At 35.4% G+C, this 26,912-nt stretch overlaps 1 protein-coding gene across 2 annotated transcripts in view; it reads left to right on the forward strand.

The window, feature by feature from the left end:
* Positions 1-4,898: 4,898 nt before the first annotated feature.
* Positions 4,899-26,912, forward strand: part of LOC129248063 (ubiquitin-conjugating enzyme E2Q-like protein 1) — a 52,664-nt gene continuing 30,650 nt past the window's right edge. For both annotated transcript variants that reach the window (XR_008582593.1, XM_054887488.1), the window contains exon 1: positions 4,899-5,381. The gene's annotated coding sequence lies outside the window, so the exon portion shown is untranslated. The remainder of the gene's footprint in view (positions 5,382-26,912) is intronic.

Here is a 26,912-nt window from a genome sequence, read left to right on the forward strand (position 1 = left end):
TTCTATTTAAAAAAATAGTACGGTAAGTATTGACGATGATGATGTTGACAAACGGGGCACTAGTCAGGGCTAGTTTACTCGGGCGGCAGCCCTTGGTCGGGAAAAACCCGAGTCATTCCGGTAACGTAGAACCGGCTGCCATGGGAATGAAGTATTGGTGATATTAGTTTACGATTTCGATCTGTAGAAGGGCCTTGACAAAGCTTTTAGTCGAGTTGATAGCAGAATTGTGACAACGACAACCAGTTAATATGGATTCTCTAGAAATGATAAGTTTTTCCCGTTGGAAATTCAAGGAACACATTGAATTATAGCGAAAGCTTATGGCCATACAGTATATAAATGTGAATTTTCACATACATACATACATATGTAGAGTTTATGATGTAAAGAATCGCTTTGCCGAACTTGTCAAAATGGCATTTGGTCGTTGTTGCTGAGTCCCGCTTATTTAATTTATTTTAAGTTATTTGTTGCTGAGTCCCGCTTATTTTAATTACGCAGTTTTAAGTTATTCGTCTTTCGTTATTGTAAATTTGCTGTATCTTGTTTCCCCAGTTTATGTATAACCACCGTTTTGTAAACCGGGATGCGTTTCTCCACTTTTGTGGCTGCTTGTATTAATGTACGGTAAATGCAATTGGTGAAACCCTTCACCTAAAATTATACATACATACATACATATGTATGTGTGTATATAAACAGGACGAGAACATATCGCACTTGTTACGTTAAAGCGTAACAACTCAAAAAGAAAAGGAAAAGAGTAACCACTCAAAAATTTGTTATTTTAGCGCAACTACTAAACAAATAAGAATGAAACAACCGTTATATTGTTTTTAATGATATTTTCGTGCAATTACATATTTTTTCCCTTGTAATACCTATATTATTAATATTTACGGAAACAGTTTTTCGTCTCTACTGAAAATGTTCAGATTTTGAGTTGTTACGCTTTAACGTAACAAGTGCGATATGATATTTAAGCAGTCGCCACTCAGTCAGGAAAGTGGAAGAACGCATCGCGGTGAGTATTCATCAAATATTTATACTTCACTATGGGCCACAAGACCAAAAAATTTGGCCAAAAGTCATTGAAAGATTTTTCAAAATGCAATATAGTATCATAATATAGATAAGTGAAAGTAGTTATTTTGTAAATGTTATAAGTTTTAATGAAATATTTAAGCTTGTAATATAAGTTAATATAAGTGTAAGGCTTAAATGATCACCATATAGCTATTGTTCTAAACTGTCACTGTTTTACTGAAATGTAGTATTTGTCATTAATTATATTGCATTTTCTCATTAGTTGCAATCATGTAGTATGTGAAAATAGTCAATAGCTGAAAAAATAAATCTGATGTTAGAAATATTGAGAATAATTGTGAAAAATTTTGTTTTTTTTACTACTTGTTAATACGCCGATTGAGCCTTGCGCAAAACTCCAGAAGCTATAAACAATTTCTTTACATTAACGTCTTCAGTAGTTCATATGTAACAAGCTAAAGGTGCGGTTTGCTGCGGTTTTTCATTTTCTTTTAAAAAAAATGAAGTTTACTGATCTATGCGCGAGTTGACTGTATATCAATCATTTGCCAATAGGGTGTAAAAAGTTAACCAAGTATTAAGAGTCACACAATTTTAACTTATTAAGGGCCGGTATCGTTTTATTTAGGTATGGAAATAGAGAGGGATGCATCTACTGGCACAATATCAATTCATCAAGAGCATTATGTGAATCAACTTCTTAAAACATGGGGAATGGACTCATGCAAGTCGGCAACTACACCTTGGGTTGATGGCACGGTACTCAAGAAGTGTGAGAAGCAGTGTAAAGATATTGACGCGATGCGATACCAAAGTTTAATCGGAGGGTTGATGTACCTGGCGGTAATATCTAGGCCAGATATCGCCCATGTTGTATCTAAATTATCACAATTTAATAATCACCCACATGAAGAACATTTTAAAGCTGCCAAGCACGTGTTACGATATTTGAAGCAGAGTTCAGCAGCGAAAATAACTTATTCATCTACTGGCGAAAATTTGGTGTGCTACACAGATTCCGACTGGGCTGGTGACGTATCTGATCGCAAATCATACAGCGGTTACGTAGTATTCATGTCTGATGGTCTGGTTTCTTGGGAAGCAAAAAAGCAGTCTATCGTTGCCCTCAGTACAATGGATGCAGAATATATATGTAGCTCTATGTCAAGGCGCAAAAGATGTTGTTTTTCTTCGAGCGTTGTTGCGTGAAATGGGGTATGACGGATACGTAAATGAACCTACGAACATGCATTGCGATAATCAAAGTGCACAATTTTTGCTGAAGAACCCAATGGTGCACAAGCGCAGTAAACACATAGATTTAAGATTTCATTACGTCCGTGAGTTGTTTGAAAAGGGCGAAATCGAGGTACATTTTGTAAATTCTGATGCAAATGCAGCAGATATAATGACTAAATTTTTAAAGAAATTGAAACATAAAAATGGATGTAAATTGCTAAAACTTACAATGTAATTAAAATGTACTCAAAAGTAGCAATATTATTATTACAGTTTTGTCGTAATGAAAATATTAAAATACGGAAAAAATCTTATATTTAGACGACATAGAATTATCCGAGGAAGAAGACTCACAATCTGATGTAAATGACGATATTTGGCCTCGTAGAGCAAGCAATTAGTATTTACCTATTTTTAAAAAAATTTATAAAAAAAATAAAAACCAATAAAATAATATTTAAAAACTTAAAAAAAATTTATATTAAAACAACAAAAAATAAAAAAAAAAACAGAAGGAGTCTGAAGTCGCACTGTAACCTCCTCGTGGTAGATTCCGGAAACTACAACTTATTATGTAGGCTAACTGCAGGCGTGTCTCTTTATCTGACATATTGGATCCACCATTTTCAATTGTTTAAATCTAATTGCAGATTTGTCAACAGCGATACAAAAAAGCCCGAGTAACAAGTTTCAAATTAATCAGATAAAATTTAAAAAAAAAGGTCCGCATAAGGGATTCGACATTTTTAATTTCTAAAATCTGGCAGCAGATTCGTAATCAGCGCCCCCAAAAACCCCTAAATACTAAGTTTGGTAAAAAATAATTAATTTTAAAAAATTTATGTCCGCCATATTGGATCCGCCATTTTTAATTGTTGAAATCTGACTTCATATTCGTAATCAGAGACCATCAAAACCCCTAAATACCAAATTTTGTGAAAAAAATCCAATTTTTTAAATTTGTGTCCGCCATATTGGATCCGCCATTTTGAATTGTTGAAATCTGACTTCATATTCGTAATCAGAGACCATCAAAACCCCTAAATACCAAATTTGGTGAAAAAAATCCAATTTTTTAAATTTCATGTCCGCCATATTGGATCCGCCATTTTGAATTGTTGAAATCTGACTCCATATTCGTAATCAGAGACCATCAAAACACCTAAATACCAAATTTGGTGAAAAAAATCCAATTTTTTAAATTTCATGTCCGCCATATTGGATCCGCCATTTTGAATTGTTGAAATCTGACTTCATATTCGTAATCAGAGACCCCAAAACCTGTACATAGCGGTATTAAAAGTTATAAATTGTTGGTGTTTTGGAAATTATGAATTTTGGCCACTTATAAGGGTCTCCTGGCCCATAGTGTACTTGTAATATTTTTTGTTCTTGCTAATTTTAAATTTAGAAATAAACGCAAGCAAGCAAAGTTAAAAGGATTAGATCTTGTTAAATTCACGCTACTGGATCGGCAACAGTCGTTTTGTAAAACCGCTCATTAGGCTGAGATGGAGAGTATATATGGTGCTATGAAAATTTTAAAAACCAAACAAAAGATTTAAAATAAAAATGCTTCATTCGCTGCTTAATGGGTTATTTATACACAGTTAGAATTTTCAAAATATCGATTTAAAAAATTTTTTTTTTTTCGTAATGTACATATGTACATACATTTAAAAACACACACAGAAAATTTTCGAAGTTACATGCAAATTTGAAAAGGCGTTTCAGAGTGCTTGAAAGTAAAAGGCCGGAGCGGCAGCGCGTTTTTCTCAAAATGGTATTTTCAAAGTCGGTGACCAACATTACTTGAAAACTGCTAAACCGATTAGTCTCAGATTTTAACATGAGCTTCTTAAATATGTTTTTTAGTTATTAATCGAAGATTATTCCACCGAAAATATTTTTTTTTATAAATAATTAAGGCCGTAATTTTGATCAAAAATAATTTTTTTTTTTGAGAAACCGTCATTTTGTCATTATTTTGCTTATTCCTTCGATTAATTACTAAAGGGTTTTTCAATAAGAGGTGTTATTTTGATATTCAAAGAAAAATGCTTGTCCAGATCAATACCATCCAATTCCGGCCATAAAAAATCGTTAATCATCTCTCGATAGCGCAATCCAATTCAAAATAACACCTGTTATTGGAAAACCCTTTAGATTTATGGTAAAATATGTCAAGCTTTTCATTGGAAACGTCAGATGGCGCCTGACAACATAAGTGGCCAAGGTCAGAAATATAAATAGCAGCCCTCGTATTTAACGCGTTTTATATGTGTACATAATATAATATATCATAAAAACTGTACCTGCTATGAGATACAAAATAAGTGGTTTTTTCTGTAAATTTAATTCTTATGTATGGAAAAATTTACAAAATCAATTTTGTTCGAAAATCGCTAACTTTTATTTCGCTTCTTTTTTCATGTCATGTAACACGTTTTCAGTTTCTTTTCCCATAATCTGGTCACGCTGGATACCAACATACATCAGAGAACGTAATACATTGGCACAGAGTGCTTTGTAGGTCTCACAATACAAAAATTCGTTCGGTTTATTTTCCTCTGGTCGCCCTGCTTCGACTTCGTGTTTTCATGCTCGTTCTTCTCCACCATCTCCACCATCAACAACGCTCATTTTGGCTCATTTCTTGCAGTTTTCCCATTTTCGCAACATAAGTTAACGGAATTTCACGGCAAGTGGATGTGTGGTGCGGCGAATGGCACAGTGGGCCCATGAAGATAATAAAAAAAATACGCTGAATATAAAATTGCTAAAATAAAGCCGAAAGTGGGAGTTAATGGGCGTAAAATAATTCTGTGGAACGTGAAAATAATTCAAGTTTACATAAGTGGAAAGAAATAAAGTGCTGTTAAAATCGTATTGTTTTTATCAATGAAGATTCAGCCTCTTAGGCCGCTGCAAGCATTGATTTTGCCAAACTCTTACAATTAGGGTGGGTGCTAAGGAAAGTGTGGCCGAGCAGACAAGCATCCTTAGAAAAATAGAAAAAGGGTGTAACAAACGCACAAAAGTGTTGAGAAAAGTGATATTTTCTTAATCAGCAGTTTAAACCTTAAATGAAGGTGAGTTAACATTGCATTGTTAGCGCCAAACGCGTGAAAAGTTGGTGCATTCGCTGAAACGATGCATATGTATGGATGTGTGTATGTATACATCACTAAAGGCATCCTGCAATAAGGATCACCATTCATATTTGTGGTGTGTACCCACTCACACATACATATATTTTGTATGTATGTGTGTAAGGATGTGCCGCGTGCTAGTGAAATGAAACAGAATATGTGCATATGTATGCATGGAATTGCGTTCATTATTTATTAATTTTTTTGAAATGAGTAAACAATAGCCCCCAGACCATTAAAGGCCCAAATGAAGTGTTTAATGCTGACAGTAAACCGATTACGTTTTTGATATTCATGCATTCACACACATATTTACACATGTGTTCAAATATGTATGTGTGCGTATCATGTCACCGATCAAAGAGGAGGATTACATGTGTGTTGTGTGTCTACATTCAATTAAAGAATTTGAAAAAATGCTGACTAAATAAGTTACTGAAATTCTAGTAACTAAATTTTCCGCCTTCAAACACAGAAGGACGCAGACAAAACCTTCCAACGCCTAGTACCTCGTCCTAAAAATCATTTTCGATGGCAATATAAAATATTGAAATATGCACACAATATAAACACACATATACATCCATACACAATCGTTGACGGAAAAACTTACACCACGCTGTGGCTGCAGCTCGGCTCCTATTAGTTTTCAAAGAGGAGCGTTAGCTGAAGTGTATGCGCTGTATTTGAAGACGAATTTTTCTTTTACTACCAAATAATAAATAATAAACCTACTTAAAATCAAATGTGGAATCTCTAAAGATTATCTTTTAATAAAAATACAAATTTTGAATAAATTAGTGAATACTGAATTCATTTAACCCTCCGTTGGACACCTTGTTTTTTAATTTTCAGGAGGTTATATCCATAATTCGATAGGAAATTAAATTTAGGAAGTCTCCTGGAAGCTCAAGTCGTTAGCTATAATAAAAATATGTTAAATGCACGTCCAAAAACGAAAAAGTCTGGCTAGAAAAATCTAGATAAATATATATACATATGTATGTATTTACATACCATTATACATATGTATTATTTACTGTATGTGTGAGTTAAAATTTGTCAATTCGGGGAACTCAATTAGGCATGAGGCTATTATACCATTTGTCTGGCAGTCGAGTCAATTGCCTGTTTGTGTATAGAAAGAGCCACATGTGCGGCACATCTTACGGGAAAAGCCAAAAGTCGGCCGTACGGCAAGCGCGACATTGCAACAATGCAGGCCACCAACACAAATGAAAAATCTGATGTCAATACACAGCTGATTTGTTTGCAGGTATACGGCAATATTTTCATTGTGGTATCCCACGACTGACCAGACTGGTATAAAATGTAACGAAATTATCCTGATGAGGCTATAAAAAGCATAAAAGGCGGCGTGCTGTAGAGAAATCTTCGAATCACCTCATGTCGGTAGAAAGAGCAAAAAATTGTGCTATGAAAGCAGTTTATCCTGGGTATCATTTTTCATTATACTTCAGAAAAAACTCGTCTCCACGGCACGTGAGAAACGATATGAGCATAATTTTTCAGTGAGCAGAGCCTATTATACTACGATACAGTTGCACACGGTGTATCGATATCCTGGGGATTGGCAACCCATTTTCCATCAATACCGAGAGGACCGAACTATTACGGGGCATTAGAAACACCCAGTTCTGGGATAGGGTGTTTTCAGGGTCTCAGTTCCACTTGGGATATTGCAGCCGTCCCAATAGGCTAGACAGACTGGGAATTATCTCGGGAATTAGGTGCAACTAATGCGGATTGACAACTAGACTTAATTTTCATAATTTAAGCTGATTAGGGGAATTTCTGATGGCAATATTACCGAAAAATGAGTATAGGCCTCTTATTTTCACCAAGAGTTAGCAAATGCTGAATAGATGAAGCAACTGGTACAAATGAACAAATGTCGGCAACGCGCGTAGAGAGCTGCCTTAAATTGCATGTGTTGGTAAGGCAGTACGGCGTGATGAGCTATAGCCGTTCTTGCTAGCGGCGAATCTTACTCGATACCTTTGTTGTTGCTTTCGCAGGCAAATTTTTCGTCAAGTTAATCGAGCATAGAGATAGCGAGCGGGAAAATGGCGAATAGAAGAGGCCTTATTATAAATGAAAAATAATGAAACTTTTAAAGAGAAGAACAAGAAAGAACACGTTCAGAACAACTCTGTCAAGTTTCGGAAATACAAAAACTTTCCATCGCAATGGAGTCCACTCAAAAAACTTATATTTTCACTAAATTTGTCAGTAGTTTTACGTAAACAGGATCAGCTAGTTTCATCTTTTTTGTTTGCTTTTTCGGCATTTGTTATCTTTTATTTGTATAGTTACAGTTTAACCTTCGCCTGAAAGTATTTTGTAAAAATTCTTACAATCATACCACTGCTTCATAACATTTTCTGCTAGGCAGTCGGTCTCTAAATCAACTCACCTGACTGTTGCCGATTGTGATACCACGGTAGCAGTACTACTCATCATTAAACCATTTTTTTTTTAAGTGCAAACCCATTGATCTGGCTGACACTTACATATGTATATCCTTGAGGTCATCAGTATGATTTAAAAACGATGAGCCTACCTAGTGGCATGCCACGCGGGACAGTAACAGAGAAGATGTCTGACAGGATCTTCTTCCTCCTCACTCTTGCAGCTTCTGCAACAGTCGAAATGCGGTACGTTCAATTTTCGAGCATATCGACCTAGGGGACATTGGCCTGTGATCAAAGCAACTAACATAGAGGTGTTTTTGCTTGACCGATTAAGTAGCGGCTTTGAGCGCCTGGCGTCCCATTTCGGCCAAATTCTTTTTGTAGCATTAGATGTTAGACTATCAGCCCATCTCGTGTTTGCTGAAGTGACAATGCTCCTTGCACCACGCAATTTGTAGATTGAGGGGGTTTACCCACAAACTCCATACCAAGAGGGAGGCGAATACATAGTAATGCCCTCTTTCGCTAATTTGTCTGTCTTACAGCTCCCAGGTATTTCACTAAGCCCTGACACCTTATCAAATTGATGCGGCAATATTCCGCCATCTCCTTAAGATACGCCTGGCATTTGCGAGCAAAGATGAGATTAGTGCCAACCCCACCGAGAGATTTAATCGCCGCTTGGCTATCGACTTTCCTGCTAAGTAGGCAAAAGTGAGTCAACTTCTTTTCGAAGGAAATTCGTGCATTTAAATACCATTTTAATTATAGTTGAGCGGAAATCTCAGTTAAGAATCTATGGCAGTAAAGTTTCTCATTAATTATATAAATATATAAGAAGAGAGAAGATTCCTATTTTTTGTAACTACATAATAAGTAGCTTAGATCCTAAACTTCGATCAGCTCCACTATTTGTTGTTTTTAATGGACGTTATTATACCATTTTGTCAGATACGTTCACTTAAGCGTGAGCACGCTTAATATTTCCAACAATGTCTGTTCTTGTATATGCGAGCTTCTATGAACGCACATATCTGTGCATTCCAAAATTTAACGCATACACACATACATATGTTATCGTATATAAATAGGCTATAATGCATTAACATTCTCTGGTAGAACCACACGCAGCTGGCTAGGCATGTTAGGCTCTTGTATCCGTAAAGCTCACTCATGAAGGGCAGATTTAATTTCTTATCGTATCTATCAACTTTTCCCCCACCCTTGACCGTAGTTCACAATATAACCTCGACAAATTCACCTTGCCATTCGCAAGGTCAGCTAAGTATTGCCCCATAGATTAATTTTCTGTACACGGAATATGTGCAGATGCGTGTGGCAAATACGTATTAGGAAAACATTAAGCAGCATCAGACTTCTTTCCTAGAGCTATAAGAGGGTTTGCCAGTCAAAATTACATATTAGGGCACGTACTTATTTAATTCGCACATATGTATGTATGTATCAATGTAGGTATGTAAACAGCTATGATTATAGTTACATAAATTCATACGTAATTCTATGACAAAATTGAAGGTTTAGTCATTGAACTTGTCTTTGCATTTGAAAAGCTCTTATGAAGGTATATTTCACCATGTATGCACATTAGGGTGGACCAATTGGAACTATTTTTTGCGATATCGTTCATAGCAGATTCGGATTCCACATAAAGTGTGTTTCAACAGGCGCACCTAGATTTGTTTGAAAATAAAACGTTAAAATTTGTATTAAAAATTCGAACAATTAAATGTGAAAAATGGCATTATTCAAATGTCCACCATGAGCACATCTACAGGCTGTCATACAACAATTAAAATTTTCAAGATTTTGCTTACGCATTGTCGCATTGGGTTCAGCAATCTCGACCCGAATGTTATGGCCCCATCCTGTTACAAAATAAATATCGTCTATGTCTATCTCTTTAAGCTCTAACTTTCTTACTTATATGGCCTGACTAAGGATCACAACCCGTTGCTGGATTAAGGCACTGCCACAAGTCTCGCCTTACACCTAGCGATGGTAGGGTTTCTTCGGCTTGGTCCTTCCATGAGAGGCATGGTTTTCCCCTACGTCGTTGCCCTCTAACTTGCCATCTGAACACATTCTTTGCTGAAGCTTCTGCATCCATACGCCTGACTGGGCTCATCCAGTGTAAGCCCTGAATATTAATGCGTTTAATTATGTCGACATCGTTGTAGTGCTCATACACCTCGTGGTTCATTCGGCGGTAGTAGTTAGTGGAGGATGGTTCCGTGTGTAGAAGCCCACGCAGATGGGGAAAGTCCCTGATCGCATTTACTTGGGAGTGGTCATGAGGATTGTTCTGCTTACGGTCCAAGCAGCTCACAACTTTCGGGCTTCGGCCAAGTAGCCTCTGGATAGCTACCAAACAGCTTTTTCATGTCCTTCGAATAAAATATTCGGGCAAAGTATTCCATCAGCCATAAAACCACACCAAACAGTGAAATTATTCGAGGGTTTTCTTCACCCCAGATGCGGCAATTTTGTTTGTTGACAAATCCATCTAATGTGAAATGAGCTTCATCACTAAAGATGATTTTGCGTGAAAGAGCAGCACACCAATTCTGATGTTAATTGAATTTTTTAAGCATGCAAATGCAAATCCTTATCCGCTAAACAGTCAATTCATGACTGCCTAATTGGTGAAAATGTCGAGATATCGATTTGATGGTTGTTCAGCAACACTTTCCGCTACAGCAGCAATATTCTGAACAGAATTCCAGTTTTTGGTCTGCCAGTCTATCTGCCTTTTCCTATCCTCAAAAGAACCAGCTCCTCGAAATTTTTACACCAACCTTTAAATTGTAGACTAATTTGGACGATTATTTCCACCATCGTGTAAGTTTCCGTAGTTAAAATTGTACATCAATGGCGACAAAGTCAAAGATGAAATAAAAAAGTACCGTCTAGGAATGATTGAAAGTCTATTCAGAATTGTAAGAAAAAGTCCCTTAGAGCAAAGCAAAGCCAATTTCGGGTCCTTAAATTTTGAAAGAATTAATTTTTATTTAATAGGAAAATGAGACGTAGAAAAATAGCTCTGTGTTGAAAGTAAAAAAGATTTAAAGCCAAAATAAATATAATTTGCTATCTTGTGCCAACTTGAGTAGGTTTAAAATATAAACTAGAAATACAAGTTTGTGTAAAAAAAACAAATTCGTAATGTTTATGGAATGATGGTTTAAGAGTGATGTCGAAAAAAATGTACCCGTCCTAATGCACATACATGCATGTTCATAAGCGAATAGCCAAGTCCTCTAGGTGTATTGTTTGATGTGATTACTAAATTGCAGGGCTTGTCCTTAACTTGAGTAGTATCCACAAGCAGAAAGGCGCTCCATATCTAAGTAATTTAAGTAGCTGTAACGTAAATACTTTTGAAATAATAACAGAAACTTATTATTCATCGTCAACTTAGAGTATGTAAGGGCATAGTTTAATCCTATAAGTTCTCTACAAATACGAAAGTATGCAAAAATACACGTACATACATATACATATATGTGTGTTGTATCAATAGTGTGCGTTATATAGGCTTTGAGAGGTTTAAGTCAAGAGGTGCGCTTTCAATTGTGGTAAGAGCTTCCTTGTATCATCAAATGAAAGTTTCTCTTGATACATACATACATCCATGTATGCGTGTATGCCGACTCCGATCATACTCCGGACTTTCAACCAGTTGTCATGTTTGCGTATATGCGTACTGACGTTGATAATAGATTTGAATTTTTCACTTGCGAGAATAGTTGTCCAATTAAATCAGTCAACGCTATCTCCGCAAATTCTCATATTGTGTGCATTCCGTTAAATATTAAAATGAGTCTTCATGAAGGCTCGTTCAAATATTCAGTATGTCCATATCTTGCTTCTTAACTCGTTAATGGTATGAAATTAGTTACGAAATATAACAACGAGTCATTATCTGCTCATGATGTAGAAGTGCTGCTATATTACTTCAAAGTTTAAGTAAGCAGTCGCCGTCCTATAATTCTTTATTACATTTGGAAAATCATACGTCGATCTCCACTAGCGAACAACAATTTTTATACCCAATGCCTAGATGTATCAAGGTATTCTAACTTCTCCGACGAATATGTAAAGCATAAAATTTGTTATGCTTATAACTGGTTTTTAAAGAGTGATTTAACAATTTCGCATTTAAATATAATATAATGCAAACGTGAACTTTCTCAACATCTCAATACTCAATGGCTCACTTTATAACAACGTTAAAATTTGATTAAATGCCATAGCAATATTTTAAGAGTGGATCAATAACTATAATGAAAAACAAAGTTGTGAGACGCCACAGCGGATTCGCCTGCCGAATTCTACACGATCATTTCACAGACTCGTCAAATTAGTCGTTGTTCAGATGGCAACGAAGCAAAATGAACAAAGGTTGTGTTGATTTTGACGTGATAACGTCTTATAATTCGATTTAGCCGGCTGCACGCACGAAAAAATGTGTCGTTACCTTGCTCATTAGTGTTACCTTGCTCATTGCCGTTACCTTGAATGAACTGCAAGCGAAAGCGCGGAGCGAACGACAAAGCAAACAAAGCAAACGAACGGCAACGTTCGACATCTTGCTCTCTCCTACTTAAGTGAGCCTATATGTGTATGTATATGCGCATATGTACATATATAAATTCACGTATTTGTATTTGCATATGCCTTCTTATTGATTTTTATTAATTTGATTTACTTGAAGAATTTAAAATAAAACCAAGTTTGTAGCCGGCTGCACGCACCAAAAAATGCGTCGTTATCTTGCTCATGCGTCGTTACCTTGCTTGAACAGCATGTTATGTTATGTAATATGTTATGTTATGTTATGTTATGTTATGCTATGTTATGTTATGCTATGTTATGTTATGTTATGTTATGTTATCTTATGTTATGTTATGTTATGTTAAAGTATATTATGTTATGTTAATGTTAACTCATTCTCTATATCCATACAAAATATCTATCAAAGAAATAAAATTAAAATTTTCTTTTGAAAAATGCAACCATTCAATCAGTATTTTCTTATGACGTTATCACGTTAAACTATCGTCAGTAAACCGACTTTACAGACAACCTCTTTTTTTTCATATATCACTAACACAATCTTATCACCCGCCGAAATATACACGATAATTTCACATGTAGGTATTCATACTCTCGTCCAATCAGGCCTTGTTCAGACGGCAAGTCAATTTCTGTTGATTTTCGTATATTACCAACACAATCTTCCCCAGTTATCTCAGCCCCTCAGCTGATTCTGTCTGTTATTGGCAATGCCTTCTCAATTCTTCTCACCATGGTCATTGCATGGTTATGTTATCGCCATTTTGAATATCGTCAAGTAAGCCAGTGCCAGCGCTCTTGAACAAACAGTGTATTTCTGTCATGAAAAAAGCTTCTCATAAAAAATATCTGGCTTCGAAGTCGGCTTAAGACTGTAGGCTCCTCCATTTGTGGAACAACATCAGAACGCGCGCCACAAATAGAGGGAGGAACTCCGCCAAACACCTAACAGAAATGTACGAACCAATTATTTATTTATTTTTTAATTTCGAGATGTCTAGTTTTTGGCAACCAGCAATTCTCGTACTCTCTTTGAAAAACGACCAGCTAAAGGTGACCATATGGTGCGCTGCTTGCTCAGAATATGTGGTTGGACCATATTTTTTTAGAAACGACAGTAGAAACGGACGAACAAGTTCTTAATACCGAAAGAGGATGATTTGCAGTGGGAGGATATGTGGTTCCAACCAGGCGATGCCACCACCCATGTAACCATGGAAAACTTTTCCAAACCGCACCGGTCAAAAAATTAAAAAAAAATTAAATTTTTTAAGTCAAAATATTGGTACCATATCAGTTGATTCCCAGATCTTAAGTTGCACACCTTAAAGATCAAGAAATTATTTGATTTGAATCGCTGAAATTTTCCCGATTGGAATTCGCAGATGTTTAAAGAAAATCCTAACTTTAATCAAAAAATCATCTTTAGCTATGAAACTCATTCTTGACCTTAATGTCTTTGTCTGAAAGCAACTCGCCCTTGTTTCAAGAGACTCCAGTGCATTCAGAAAATTTACTGAATGGGTGTTCACTTCTTACGTTCAATGGAGTTCGCTATTGTGTAAAGTTAGCGAACTATTTTTGACCAGAATTGGAACGGCTTGTTGTTAGTGATTATGGTTCCAGTAAGATGGTTTCAAATTCCACAAAATTAGTTAAGCAACTGATATATTGAAGGAGAAGTTCGATAATCGTGTCTTCTAGAGATACTCGTATAGTCCAAATGAATGAATACTTAGCCCAACGATTCAACGATGAATAACGTAAGAGAGGCGTATAGAACAATTTGTTCCAAAGAAACAATCGCTGCAAAAGTACTCGCGGTAGTCTTATGAAAGATATGTGATTCCATATTTAAATTTAACATGGCTACTTGACATGGAATAGCTTTCAGCCCGATGTCCTCATGTAAACAGCTGGTAAATAATTGTTGCTACCAAGTAAACAATAATTGTAATGAATTTTCTTTTCTTTCAAGAGCCGCTTCAAAATCTCAGGAAAACCTGGGTGAGCTCAATCACTATTTCTGCAACTCGAAATTCGCATGCATGATTGTTGATGCTTTCCATTTCAATTCAACCGGGCTATTCGGGTCATGTTCTTCGATTTCGATGTAACTCAAATATGTTGCTCTCTGGTCAAAATAATGAGACACGTATTTTTTTGTTTGCCCGAAAAAAATTTTTTTCAAGAGTTATCGACAATTTTGTTTTTCGGCTCAAACTCGATTTTTTTTAATTATATAAGAAAAAATTTTTTTTAAATGCCCATAACTTAGTCAAAAATGAACCGATTTTAATAATTCTGGGTTCAAAATGATCGTCATTACTTACAGGAGCGACTTAATGTAGAAAAAATTGCAAAAAAGTAGTTAAAAATTTTTTATTTAGCAAAAAAGAAAAAAAAATGAAATTTTTTCGAAATTCAATATTTCAAAAAGTGTATTTTTTTTTTTTTATAACTTTTTCTAAATCAAGAAGACACCTCAAACTTCAATTGAGCAGAATTCCCAGTAGCTAAAATGAGTTGCTTTTGAGTAAAAAACCTGTTTCGCACTTTTTGTTTTTTGCAAAATAAAAAATTTTCAAATACTTTTTTGCAACTGTTTCTACATGAAATCGCTCGTGTAAGTAATGACGATCATTTTGAACCCAAAATTATTAAAATCGGTTCATTTTTGACTAAGTTATGGGCAGTTAAAAAAAAATTTTCTTATATAATTAAAAAAAATCGATTTTGAGCCGAAAAACAAAATTGCCGATAACTCTTGAAAAAACAATTTTTCGGGCGAACAAAAAAATACGTGTCTCATTATTTTGACCAGAGAGCAACATATTTGAGTTACATCGAAATCGAAGAACATGTCTCAAATAGCCCTTTTGAATTGACATGGAAAGAATCTATATAAGAAAATTTTTTTTAATTACTCATAACTTAGTCAAAAATAAGCCGATTTGAATGATTCTGGGTTCAAAATAATCGTAATTACTTACACGAGTGACTTCATGTAGAAACAATTGCAAAAAAGAAGTTGAAAATTTTTTATTTTGCAAAAACAAAAAGTGCGAGACAGGGTTTTTACTCAAAAATTGATTAATCAAAAACAACTCATTTTAGCTACTAGGCATTCAGCTCAATTAAAGTTTGAGATGTCCTTTTGATTTGGAAAAAGTTATAAAAAAAAAATAAACTTTTTGAAATATTGAATTTCGAAAAAATTTCATTTTTTTTTTCTTTTTTGCTAAATAAAAAATTTTTAACTACTTTTTTGCAATTTTTTCTACATTAAGTCGCTCCTGTAAGTAATGACGATCATTTTGAACCCAGAATTATTAAAATCGGTTCATTTTTTACTAAGTTATGGGCATTTAAAAAAAATTTTTTCTTATATAATTAATTAAAAAAAATCGAGTTTGAGCCGAAAAACAAAATTGCCGATAACTCTTGAAAAAAATTTTTTTCGGACAAACAAAAAAATACGTGTCTCATTATTTTGACCAGAGAGCAACATATTTGAGTTACATCGAAATCGAAGAACATGACCCGAATAGCCCGGTTGAATTGAAATGGAAAGCATCTGTTTTAATTTTGATTTTTTATAGTGAAATATTTTTAAAAATTAAAATGAGGGTTTTAAACTCAGTGCTGGCAAATATATGTATTGGGTATAAAAGTTTTCCATCGGAATCTAAATCTCTTACTCTTTACCTGTTTCCATTTATACAATATAAAAATAGCTGTAGCTTTACTTAGCCACGCGTGTGTTCCATTTGACGTCACGCTGGCAGAATATTTTCATCCTGATGAACGCGAAAGGAAGCAAGCAAGGAAGGAAGCGTGTGGTTAAATTACTTCTATTTTCTCCTTCAAATGCAGGTGGTTGTACTATTTATTGGGGACGTACATAGCTCAAATATGGCCGGTAACAATTATTATCATGTTTTTTAGACTAGAAATCATAGACAAGGAAGCAACGCAACTCATAGACTAAAGAATGCTAATACTCAGATTTTCTACTAGTTGTACAAACTCGTAAGTAAAATGGTTTTGAGAGTAGGGTGCACATACATATATACTTCGAATTGCTAATTGAGGTATTTAAATGGTGCTAAAATATGTCAATAGATAACTTTTATGTGATTTAGTGTCTGCCATTTGATTCGGACTAATGTCAAAGGCGAAAATGTTTCTATGTGAAATACTGGCAATAGGTTCTGGACTCGACCTCCACTGCGGGCATAAAGCTATCGAAATGTTAAAAAAAAGTGTATTCTAGCTTCGCGACAGAAAATGATACGCCCACAAATCTTCTACCCTTAAAAGATTTTTATGAAAGTCTTCTAGCCTAAACTATTTTTAAGGCGTGAAAATGTACGCTCCTAATATAATAGAAAATGATCAAATTTATGAGATTAGGTAATAGGTAATTAGTTTTTTGTAATTGGCTTTCCCACGACGCAGTCATTTTAACTCGCGCTCTCATTTGTAGTTCGTTCCTCAATTACGAACTGAGATACATAGGTTTGTAATTCGAAAAATTGCGAATCACGGGAAAAATCGCTGTCCCAGCTAATTATCAGAAAAACCAAAAAACAAATCAAACCAAAGAAACGAGGAAGGAAATAAATTCGTAACAAATTACCAAAAAGGAGCAAGTAGCAATTTTTATCATAATGAAAACAAAAACAGAAACAATAAAAAATTATTATAGCAAAGCCATTGAGCCATTTTAATTCGATGGAGGAGGTCATATTGTGTTAGTAGAAGCTCTTGCATCTCTCGAAGTAGGACTTGCAACTTTCACCTTCTTAAAAGGATGAACTTAGTTGTGTTCGATAAAAAAAATTAACCGTCGCTAGCCGTCAATACAAATAAAAAGCGAAAATGAAAATTCTCTCTCAAAGAGAAGAAAAAACAAAAAAGTTAACGAACGGGTTTGTCTACGGGACTGAGTTTGTTTTACAATTCTTTGTGTTATAAAAAAATACTCTAAATTGGAAAACACTAAATTTAAACTTAATAGTTTACCGCATACATCAAATTATCGCTTTGCTTAGCTGCTCAAATCCAATGAATTTTTTCCCCCGTTCCTGATTATTGTTCAGTGGCGTTTTTCTTCGCCAAACAGTACTTACTCCCTACTTCTCACAAACGACTCTTATTGGCTAATAGCAATGCGAATCTATAATGAATGCGCTCTGGCTAATAGGCTACAACAAATCTTAAGGCCTAATTACATCAAAATTTTAACGACTAATTCGTTAAGGCCTAATTATGTAATTATATGTAAATGCATGTTTAATTCCTACCAAGTATCCTTATATATTCACGTTTTTTGGTTGGCTGCGCCCGTATGAAGCTGACAAATGGCAACAATAAGGAGTTAAACGCTTATTTCTGTACGGCTGGGGTCTAACAGCGACTGATAGTAGTCAATATTAAAATATGTCGGAGCTTCTCCTACAATTTCTCCAAAAATACATAGGTCAAATTACCGACTGCAACGAAAAAATTTCATTATAATGTATTCATTATTATAATATTTCATTACAATATATGTATTTTATATTCATATGTACATTGTGTAAAATAAGTACCCGGAATTTATAATTTAAACTCTCCCGGGAATACCTGACACTTCAAATTTGGTTTTTTCATGTTGGTACACATGTCCTTGAATACACAAGCCTTATTAGAACGGGATCTATTACTTAGTGTGTTTTATTCTGCAGTCAAAGTGAGTTGATCTTTTGTTTACTTGGCGAATTTTACTATGGATTTTTGCAAAAAGAGCATCGGAAGGAGGTCTCTGAAGACATGGTTTCCCGAGCTAATACGGACCCTACGTTCATGAAACGCATAATAACTGGTGATGAGACATGGGTCTACGAGTACGATATGCAAACCAGTCAGCAATCGTCTGAATGGCGCTTCGAGAACGAGCCGTATCCAAAAAAACCACGCCAAAGCCGGTCAAAAGTGAAGGTTATGCTCACGGTTTTCTTTGATTACCAAGGCGTGGTGCACTCTGAGTTCCTTCCAGAGGGCCAAACGGTTAATAAGGAATATTATTTATCCGTTTTAAGGCGTTTACGTGAAGCCATTCGCCGTAAACGGCCCGAATTGTGGAAGGACAATTCGTGGATTCTGCACGACGACAACGCGCCATCGCACCGAGCCTTGATTGTACGCGAATACAAGACCAAAAACTTAATAAATACTATCGAACCGCCACCGTATTCGCCAGATCTCGCACCCTGTGACTTTTTTCTCTTCCCAAAACTAAAATTGCCACTTCGGGGAAGGCGTTTTGAGTCGATTGAAGACATTAAAAAAAATTCGCTAAAGGAGCTGAAGGCCATCCCGGCGCCGGCCTACCAGCGGGCCATGGATGACTGGGTTGTTCGTTGGAATATTTGTATCGGCTCAAAAGGAGCCTATTTTGAAGGCGATCCAACAAATAATGTTGAATAATATGAAAAAATGTGTTTTTGTTTTAAATTCCGGGTACTTATTTTACACAATGTATGTATGTACATATATGCATATGTAAGTTCAAAATGTATCTATAATTTTTGAGTTCGATCATTATTACAGGAAGAATCGTGTTGCCGGTCGCCTTGATTTACTTGCTTTACTTTTTTGTTTATGAAAACAAACTTCAAGCCTGTTTATTCAATATTTTGTGCACACATGAATTGCTGCCTAAGTAAAAGCGTCTATCAAATTTCATTTTTTATGGTTGGCTGATTTTTTTCACAATTTTCGTTTATTTAGTTGATGCCACGTTGTTGGAGACTCAAAATGTATGGAGGTAGAATGCGTATATACGTTTGTATGTGTATGTATGTTTTGTTTGGATTTTCAAGTTGACTGAATAGTACTCTAAGCGTGTAACAGGAGCCTTATTTAATGGCATTAGCATGCGCGCATGTAAATAAAGTGGGTTTGTTTAAAATTTACCTTAGCTCCTTTCCGAATGGCTTTAGGCAATGTGTTCCACATTGTGTCAAAAAAGTATCGGAAAGTGATCATTTAAAAAGTAGTTTAAAGGATTGTCAAAATTCAAAATAAAAAGTTAGATGACAGAAAGAAATATTATTTAGGTGTTATGCGTCACTTGAGAAAGCAAAATCCTTGGAAAGATCCAAGTATGTGGAAAAAAATGTATGAGTTTTCACCGCGATAGCACGCCATTCACTTGACCACCATTGGGGACGAGTTTTGAGACAAGAGCATCAAACTACCACCTGAATATTCATTTGAAATATGTGAAAATGGCATTGAAGGTGATATAAAGAAATTAAAATATAGTTGGATCAGTCACAATCTCCGGAAAGGTGTTAGTGCAATCACGCATGCTGAGCTACATTCATTGGAAACCCCAACAGACAAGGGGCAGACTGAGAAACACATGGCGAGGACACGAGGAAGTCCTTCAATGAGCTTAGATCTATAGCGAGAAACCGCACAATCTGGAATAATAATGTGGTTGTTGAAGTTGTAACATTATTTTTTCTTTTGTGAACTAACAATATTTATACATTTATAGTCATAAAAATAATTTCATTGATCAATTTCTGTGCTTATATATTACATTTTTTTATTAAAGTGTACTGTACATCAGGCAGTTTTGCACATACTTATACAATTATTCATATGTATGTGTGTTCCAATTACTACCACACGAGTACTACGTAGTTATTTCAGTGATCAACTGACTACTCCGTAGATTTTTAGATGGTTGTGGCCCGCCATTACTATCATCTTAGCGTATTTTCTATTGACGTCATTTTATGTAGTGCCGTTTCCGGTTTTCGGTGAACATTGCCGTTGCCAGAAATTTATGCTGTGTTGATGGCTTTGGCCTGAAGGATTTCAAATAGACGCACATAAATATGCCTTTCAGTGTATACGTATGTATGCATGTATGTTTATACGAATGCTGCATAGTTTCTAAGTTTTGCAAGGAAGTGTAGGCAAGCAGCTCTATTGAGAAAAGGACTAGTGAAGACTGTTGGACCAAAGTTCTTGTCTCCAAATTCAATAAATTGCCTTTTGCTTTCCCTGCAAGGATATTGTAACAATTGAGTCTGTGTAAATAGGGTCGTAGGGTAGGAAAATTAATTTCAATGGCCCTTCTGCTGTCATCATAAATAGAGAAGAACGGTTCAAGAATTTTCATATATCCTGTACCCCGTTCCCATTAGCTATATTTAGTTGTCGCTACATTTTCCATACCTCATGTATTCTACTGAAGTGAAAGTTTTAGGGATGTTTCTCTGTTAATAAAGCACTTTTAGAAAAATGTGTGTTGTATACATCAAGGCGTTATATGTGTTTTCATCTCATATCAACATGTTATAACATTTTCCATGAGTTTGCCGATAGAAATAGCCATTTTTATTATTATTTATGTTTACTTAACTTATTCGCTTCTGCTTGTGAGTTTGTGCACGACACAAGTGCATGTTCCCGCATAGCAAAATGTGTGCATAAATAAAACAAGGCAATTCAAGGTCAAATAAATTGGCTGTTGACTTACAAGGATAGAAACGAAGGATTCTCGTGGCAGCTTTAGCAGCATCCTTTTTGGCATTTTATACACTTGAGTTTGAGCAAAATATATATAACTGTACGAGGGTTGCCTTTCATATTTTGTGCCCAATAATGGAAACACAGTAAAAAAATAATGGAACTGTTTATCGTTTTTCAAAATATTCTCCTTGGAAGTCAATACACTTCTGCATTCGCTTGAAGCAATTTTCAAAGCGTTTTTGCCACCCGTATATGATTGGGGAATGTTTATGCTGCTGCAACAACACCAACAACTGCTCGCATTATTTTGGTGAAAGATGATTCGTCTTCTTCGGTTGGTTTTCCTTAATCCGAAACCTTCTGGCAAACAAATGGTTGTGTACCACTCAAACTCAGACTGTTTAAAATTTCTCTAGTAGTACAATCGCGCTGCTTTGAAGTGCTTCTTTCGCGAAGAACTTTTAGCAGATTAGGCTCGTCTTCGAACACCCATTTGTGTCCGGCTCTTATGTATAGATGCAAGATTCGTCACGTGTTACGATATCGTAGATGTGATTTAAACCACCGAATTTAAGGGACTAAATTTGTTCACAATTTCTTCAACATTTCCAACGAGAACAAATCTTCTTGACGACAAACATGTTAATGAAATATTGAATGTATGTTGACTCCATTAATGTCCAAGGATGTCTCTAATTTATGATATGTTACAGGGTGAACGATATGAAGTGTACCTATTGCAAACACCATAACTTTTTTGTGTGAAACTAGTTTTTATTGATTTCAAAGACAAAATTGTTCAAAAGTGATTACAATTTTAACATATATTCGCTTTAGCTCGATATGACCACCTTTTGCCTTGACTATAGCCTTCAAACGGTCAAAAAATGAGTTGCATGCTGCATGAATGTGATCTTGAGGTATTTTGGCCCATTCTCGTATAATCGTTTTTTTCAGCGCATACATACTGGCATATTTTTTGTCCTCTCCTTGCTCTCCAAAATGGACCAGATGGAATAGTCCATCGGATTTGCGTCTGGCGAATTCGAAAGCCATTGTGTGGACGAAATGAAGTGTGGAACATGATTTTTTAACCATTCTTGGTTCACATGAGGTTTATGAGACGGTGCCGAGTCCTGTTGGAACGTCCATGGTCTACGACCGAAATGTTTGCGTGTCCACGGCTCTAAAGCAGCTTCTAAAACATTTTCTCGATAATAAGTTGCATTCAATTTGACACCAGGCTCGATAAAAACGATTGGAGAGCGTCCATCAGCGGACACGGCGGCACAACCCATTACTTGCGATGGGAAATTGCTTCGAGTGGCCATACATGGGCTCAAATTCTCGTATGAGCGTTCGGTCAGGTAAACACGATCGTTTTGAGTGTTTATGAACTGCTCAATTGGAAAATTTGTTTCATCAGAAAACACAATGTTAGGAAATTCGCCACGTTCGTGTAAGCGCAACAACTCCTTTGCTCATTCGCACACAACTTTTTTTACTGGGGTGAAAGATCGTGTGCTTTTTGGAACTTGTAATCCTTGACCTTGAGCTCATTTTTTAATATGCGTCGAATGCTGTCTTGCGATATTTTCAGTTCTTTGGCCATTTTTCTTCCATTTCGACGTGGATTTCGTTCAAGTCGAGCTTTCACTTTCCGAACCATTTCTGGCGTTGTTGCGGTTTTTTTTGGTCCACCTTCATAGCGTTTTGCAATGCTACCAGCATCATTGTAACGTTTTATAGTACGATACACAAACAATATCACGAACAATGGCTGGTTGTGATTTTCCAGCCAAATATATCGCAATCACACTATTACGTTTGAATTCCATCACAGAAAAAAAATTCAAATGCTTTTGGTGGCTTATAAACAATATATTGAACTGTCATTAGAACAATTTTGACGTTGATGTCATGAGCTGTTCTACAGATACAAGCAGTGTGAAGTTGGTAACACTTCATATCGTTCACCTTCTACATGAAGATTTTGACGACCAGCATGGATTGTTTCTGGCACAACAACAGTTTTGGACGAAAACACGAAATTCATTCTAGAAGATGAACGGCAGGGTTAAGCATAGTACACTAAATAATTAATGCAATATCCGGATAGTTAAAACACTAAAAAACTGAAGATAAAACCCGCGATAACCGCTTGCGCGATTTTGGCCGAGTTTAACAAAGCGTGCCAGCCATTTCTTTCTCGTGCTAACCGGCGCTAGTTGGACACACCTAGTGGAGCCAAGTCCTTCTCCACCTGATGCCTTCCTCTTTCTCTGCTGATGCTTTCCATTTCAATTCAACCGGGCTATTCGGGTCATGTTCTTCGATTTCGATGTAACTCAAATATGTTGCTCTCTGGTCAAAATAATGAGACACGTATTTTTTTGTTTGCCCGAAAAAAATTTTTTTCAAGAGTTATCGGCAATTTTGTTTTTCGGCTCAAACTCGATTTTTTTTAATTATATAAGAAAAAATTTTTTTTAAATGCCCATAACTTAGTCAAAAATGAACCGATTTTAATAATTCTGGGTTCAAAATGATCGTCATTACTTACAGGAGCGACTTAATGTCGAAAAAATTGCAAAAAAGTAGTTAAAAATTTTTTATTTAGCAAAAAAGAAAAAAATGAAATTTTTTCGAAATTCAATATTTCAAAAAGTGTATTTTTTTTTTTTTATAACTTTTTCCAAATCAAAAGGACATCTCAAACTTTAATTGAGCTGAATGCCTAGTAGCTAAAATGAGTTGTTTTTGATTAATGAATTTTTGAGTAAAAACCCTGTCTCGCACTTTTTGTTTTTGCAAAATAAAAAATTTTCAACTTCTTTTTTGCAATTGTTTCTACATGAAAAAAAAAAATTTTCTTATATAGATTCTTTCCATGTCAATTCAAAAGGGCTATTTGAGACATGTTCTTCGATTTCGATGTAACTCAAATATGTTGCTCTCTGGTCAAAATAATGAGACACGTATTTTTTTGTTCGCCCGAAAAAATTTTTTTTCAAGAGTTATCGGCAATTTTGTTTTTCGGCTCAAAATCGATTTTTTTTTAATTATATAAGAAAATTTTTTTTTAACTGCCCATAACTTAGTCAAAAATGAACCGATTTTAATAATTTTGGGTTCAAAATGATCGTCATTACTTACACGAGCGATTTCATGTAGAAACAGTTGCAAAAAAGTATTTGAAAATTTTTTATTTTGCAAAAAACAAAAAGTGCGAAACAGGTTTTTTACTCAAAAATTCATTACTCAAAAGCAACTCATTTTAGCTACTGGGCATTCTGCTCAATTGAAGTTTGAGGTGTCTTCTTGATTTAGAAAAAGTTATAAAAAAAAAAAAATACACTTTTTGAAATATTGAATTTCGAAAAAATTTCATTTTTTTTTCTTTTTTGCTAAATAAAAAATTTTTAACTACTTTTTTGCAATTTTTTCTACATTAAGTCGCTCCTGTAGGTAATGACGATCATTTTGAACCCAGAATTATTAAAATCGATTCATTTTTGACTAAGTTATGGGCATTTAAAAAAATTTTTTTCTTATATAATTAAAAAAAATCGAGTTTGAGCCGAAAAACAAAATTGCCGATAACTCTTGAAAAAAATTTTTTTCGGGCAAACAAAAAAATACGTGTCTCATTATTTTGACCAGAGAGCAACATATTTGAGTTACATCGAAATCGAAGAACATGACCCGAATAGCCCGGTTGAATTGAAATGGAAAGCATCTGCTACCATCGAATACTTTCAGACCCGGAGTGCAAAATGCCCAACCCTAATCGACTGTGGGTGCTTCATCACCAAAAGTCAAAGTAAGTTGATCAATGAATTTCAATCTCGATAATCCATGCCGAAAATCATAATAAATCATCGCACGGCAATTTTCACGAATTTATTCCATCTTTTGGGTGAGATGAATTCTCCAACTCACTGAAAAAGGAACCAATAAAGCTTGTAAATGAAATCTTTGTATGTAAGTTAATGATAAAAAATTGCAAACTTTTCTATAAAAATATGAAATTACAGCCCATCACACGTAATTTTGCAAAGGCGCAAAATGTAAAGCGAACCCTCGTATGTGCTTAAATGTACATGTGTATGCCTCCTTTGCTTTCGAAATGAATACATATATTAATATGCCATAAATTATATAAACATCATTAGAGACGTGTGTATGTATGTAAAGGCTATATTTTGGAAGTGCACGCTGTCCTAGAATTATGGAAATATATCTCATGATTGTCTAGGCAGCAATAAAAATATAATCTTTTAAGTAGCTGAACGCGTGTGCATGCCGATATCTATATGTCTATTATATATGCAATTAGTCGCACTCAAACCTTTCGTATGACGTATGACGCATGTATGTAGGTATGTACTATATTTATGCAGGCTTTTATGTAGGTCTACTGTGTCCTTATGCGAGCTTAAATATCCTTGGCTCGCACTCAAATTTCGTTTGCTCTAATTTTACAGTTACACATAGCAATATTATGTTCAGCTCATAAATTTATCATACATACATAAATACGACATATGTACGTGGAAACTCGTCTTCTGAGTTATGTATGAAACAAGTTTAGATGCAGTTGTAGACTTCCGAGGTCAAGCCTTGCTTGTGTCACTACATGCGTGCCTCGGCTGCACAGTAGCCTGAATAAGAGTTGGCTGCAACAAGATGAAAATCCGCGTCGTTATTGAGCCTTGGCATAGAAAACGCTGGATCACAATGTGATCGAATTAATTTTGAGTTTTCCAATCGGAAGACTACAAAGTATGCGGCTGCACCGCTTAATGCTAAACAGACAGCAGTTAATACGCTAAACATCCATAAATATTATATTTCAGCATTTCGCTCTCCAGCAAAGTCAATCAGACTCAGACTGTTGGCGAATACTTGAGCGGGATAGCGCTCATACTAGGTTGTTGAATAAGTTTTGTAGTTCGATAAGCGATGGCGTTGCTACTAGCCTAATTTTTTTTTGTTTCGTTGGTTGAAGTCTCATTTTAATCTGTCAATTCATTCTTTGTTTACAAACGATTTAGTATCGACGTGTCACAGTATTTTCTACAATGGAAAAAATCAAGTATCAGCAGTAACTAAATTTTTATTTTTGGAAGGTTCAAAACAATGCACATTCATTAAAGGTGGTGGTACTAGACCAACAACAAATATTTTGTACGTTTGATTATCAAAGAAAAGTATAGGAACAGTAGAAAACAAAGAAATACTGGATTGGAAAATCGTGGAGTGACCGAAAGAGATTTAGTAGAAGCCCTAGGCACCTCATTAGGCACTATAAGCAATATTTTGACTGAATTATTGGGTTTCAAAAAGCTGTGTGCACAATGGGTCCCGCATTCGCTAACAATGTACCAAAAACACATTCACTTTCAAAAACACAGAGACTTTCTCAGCAAAATTAAGAGCCTTTTCGAATGGATAAACTGGATTTAGTACATCGATTCATCACTATGTATGAGACTAGGGTCTATCACCATGATCCTTTAGGATTTATCCAAACAAGAGGCTAACGAGTGATGTGAACCTGGTTCTTCGGCCCCGAAACGAGTTCGTGCCCGTAAATTGGCCAAGAAGGTTTTATTATCAGTTCAAGATATGTACAAGGTGAAGTCAAAAATAAACAAGACTGGCGGCATAAAAATGTTGTTGATAGCATCATCTTTTTAATCTCAAATATTTCCAAAACATCGGTTTATCACATTTTAACTGATAATTTGGGCTTACGAGAGGTCTGTGCACGTTGCATTTCGCACAAGTTAACTGAGGACCAAAAATTGCTCAGAATTCATTGAAGGGGCGATAGAAGACGAGAACTTCTTTTACAACATTGTAACTGGTGATGAAACGTGGTGTTTCCAACATGAAC

Source organism: Anastrepha obliqua, chromosome 5 (assembly GCF_027943255.1).
Source record: "Anastrepha obliqua isolate idAnaObli1 chromosome 5, idAnaObli1_1.0, whole genome shotgun sequence".
Classification (NCBI taxonomy): Eukaryota; Metazoa; Arthropoda; class Insecta; order Diptera; family Tephritidae; genus Anastrepha; species Anastrepha obliqua.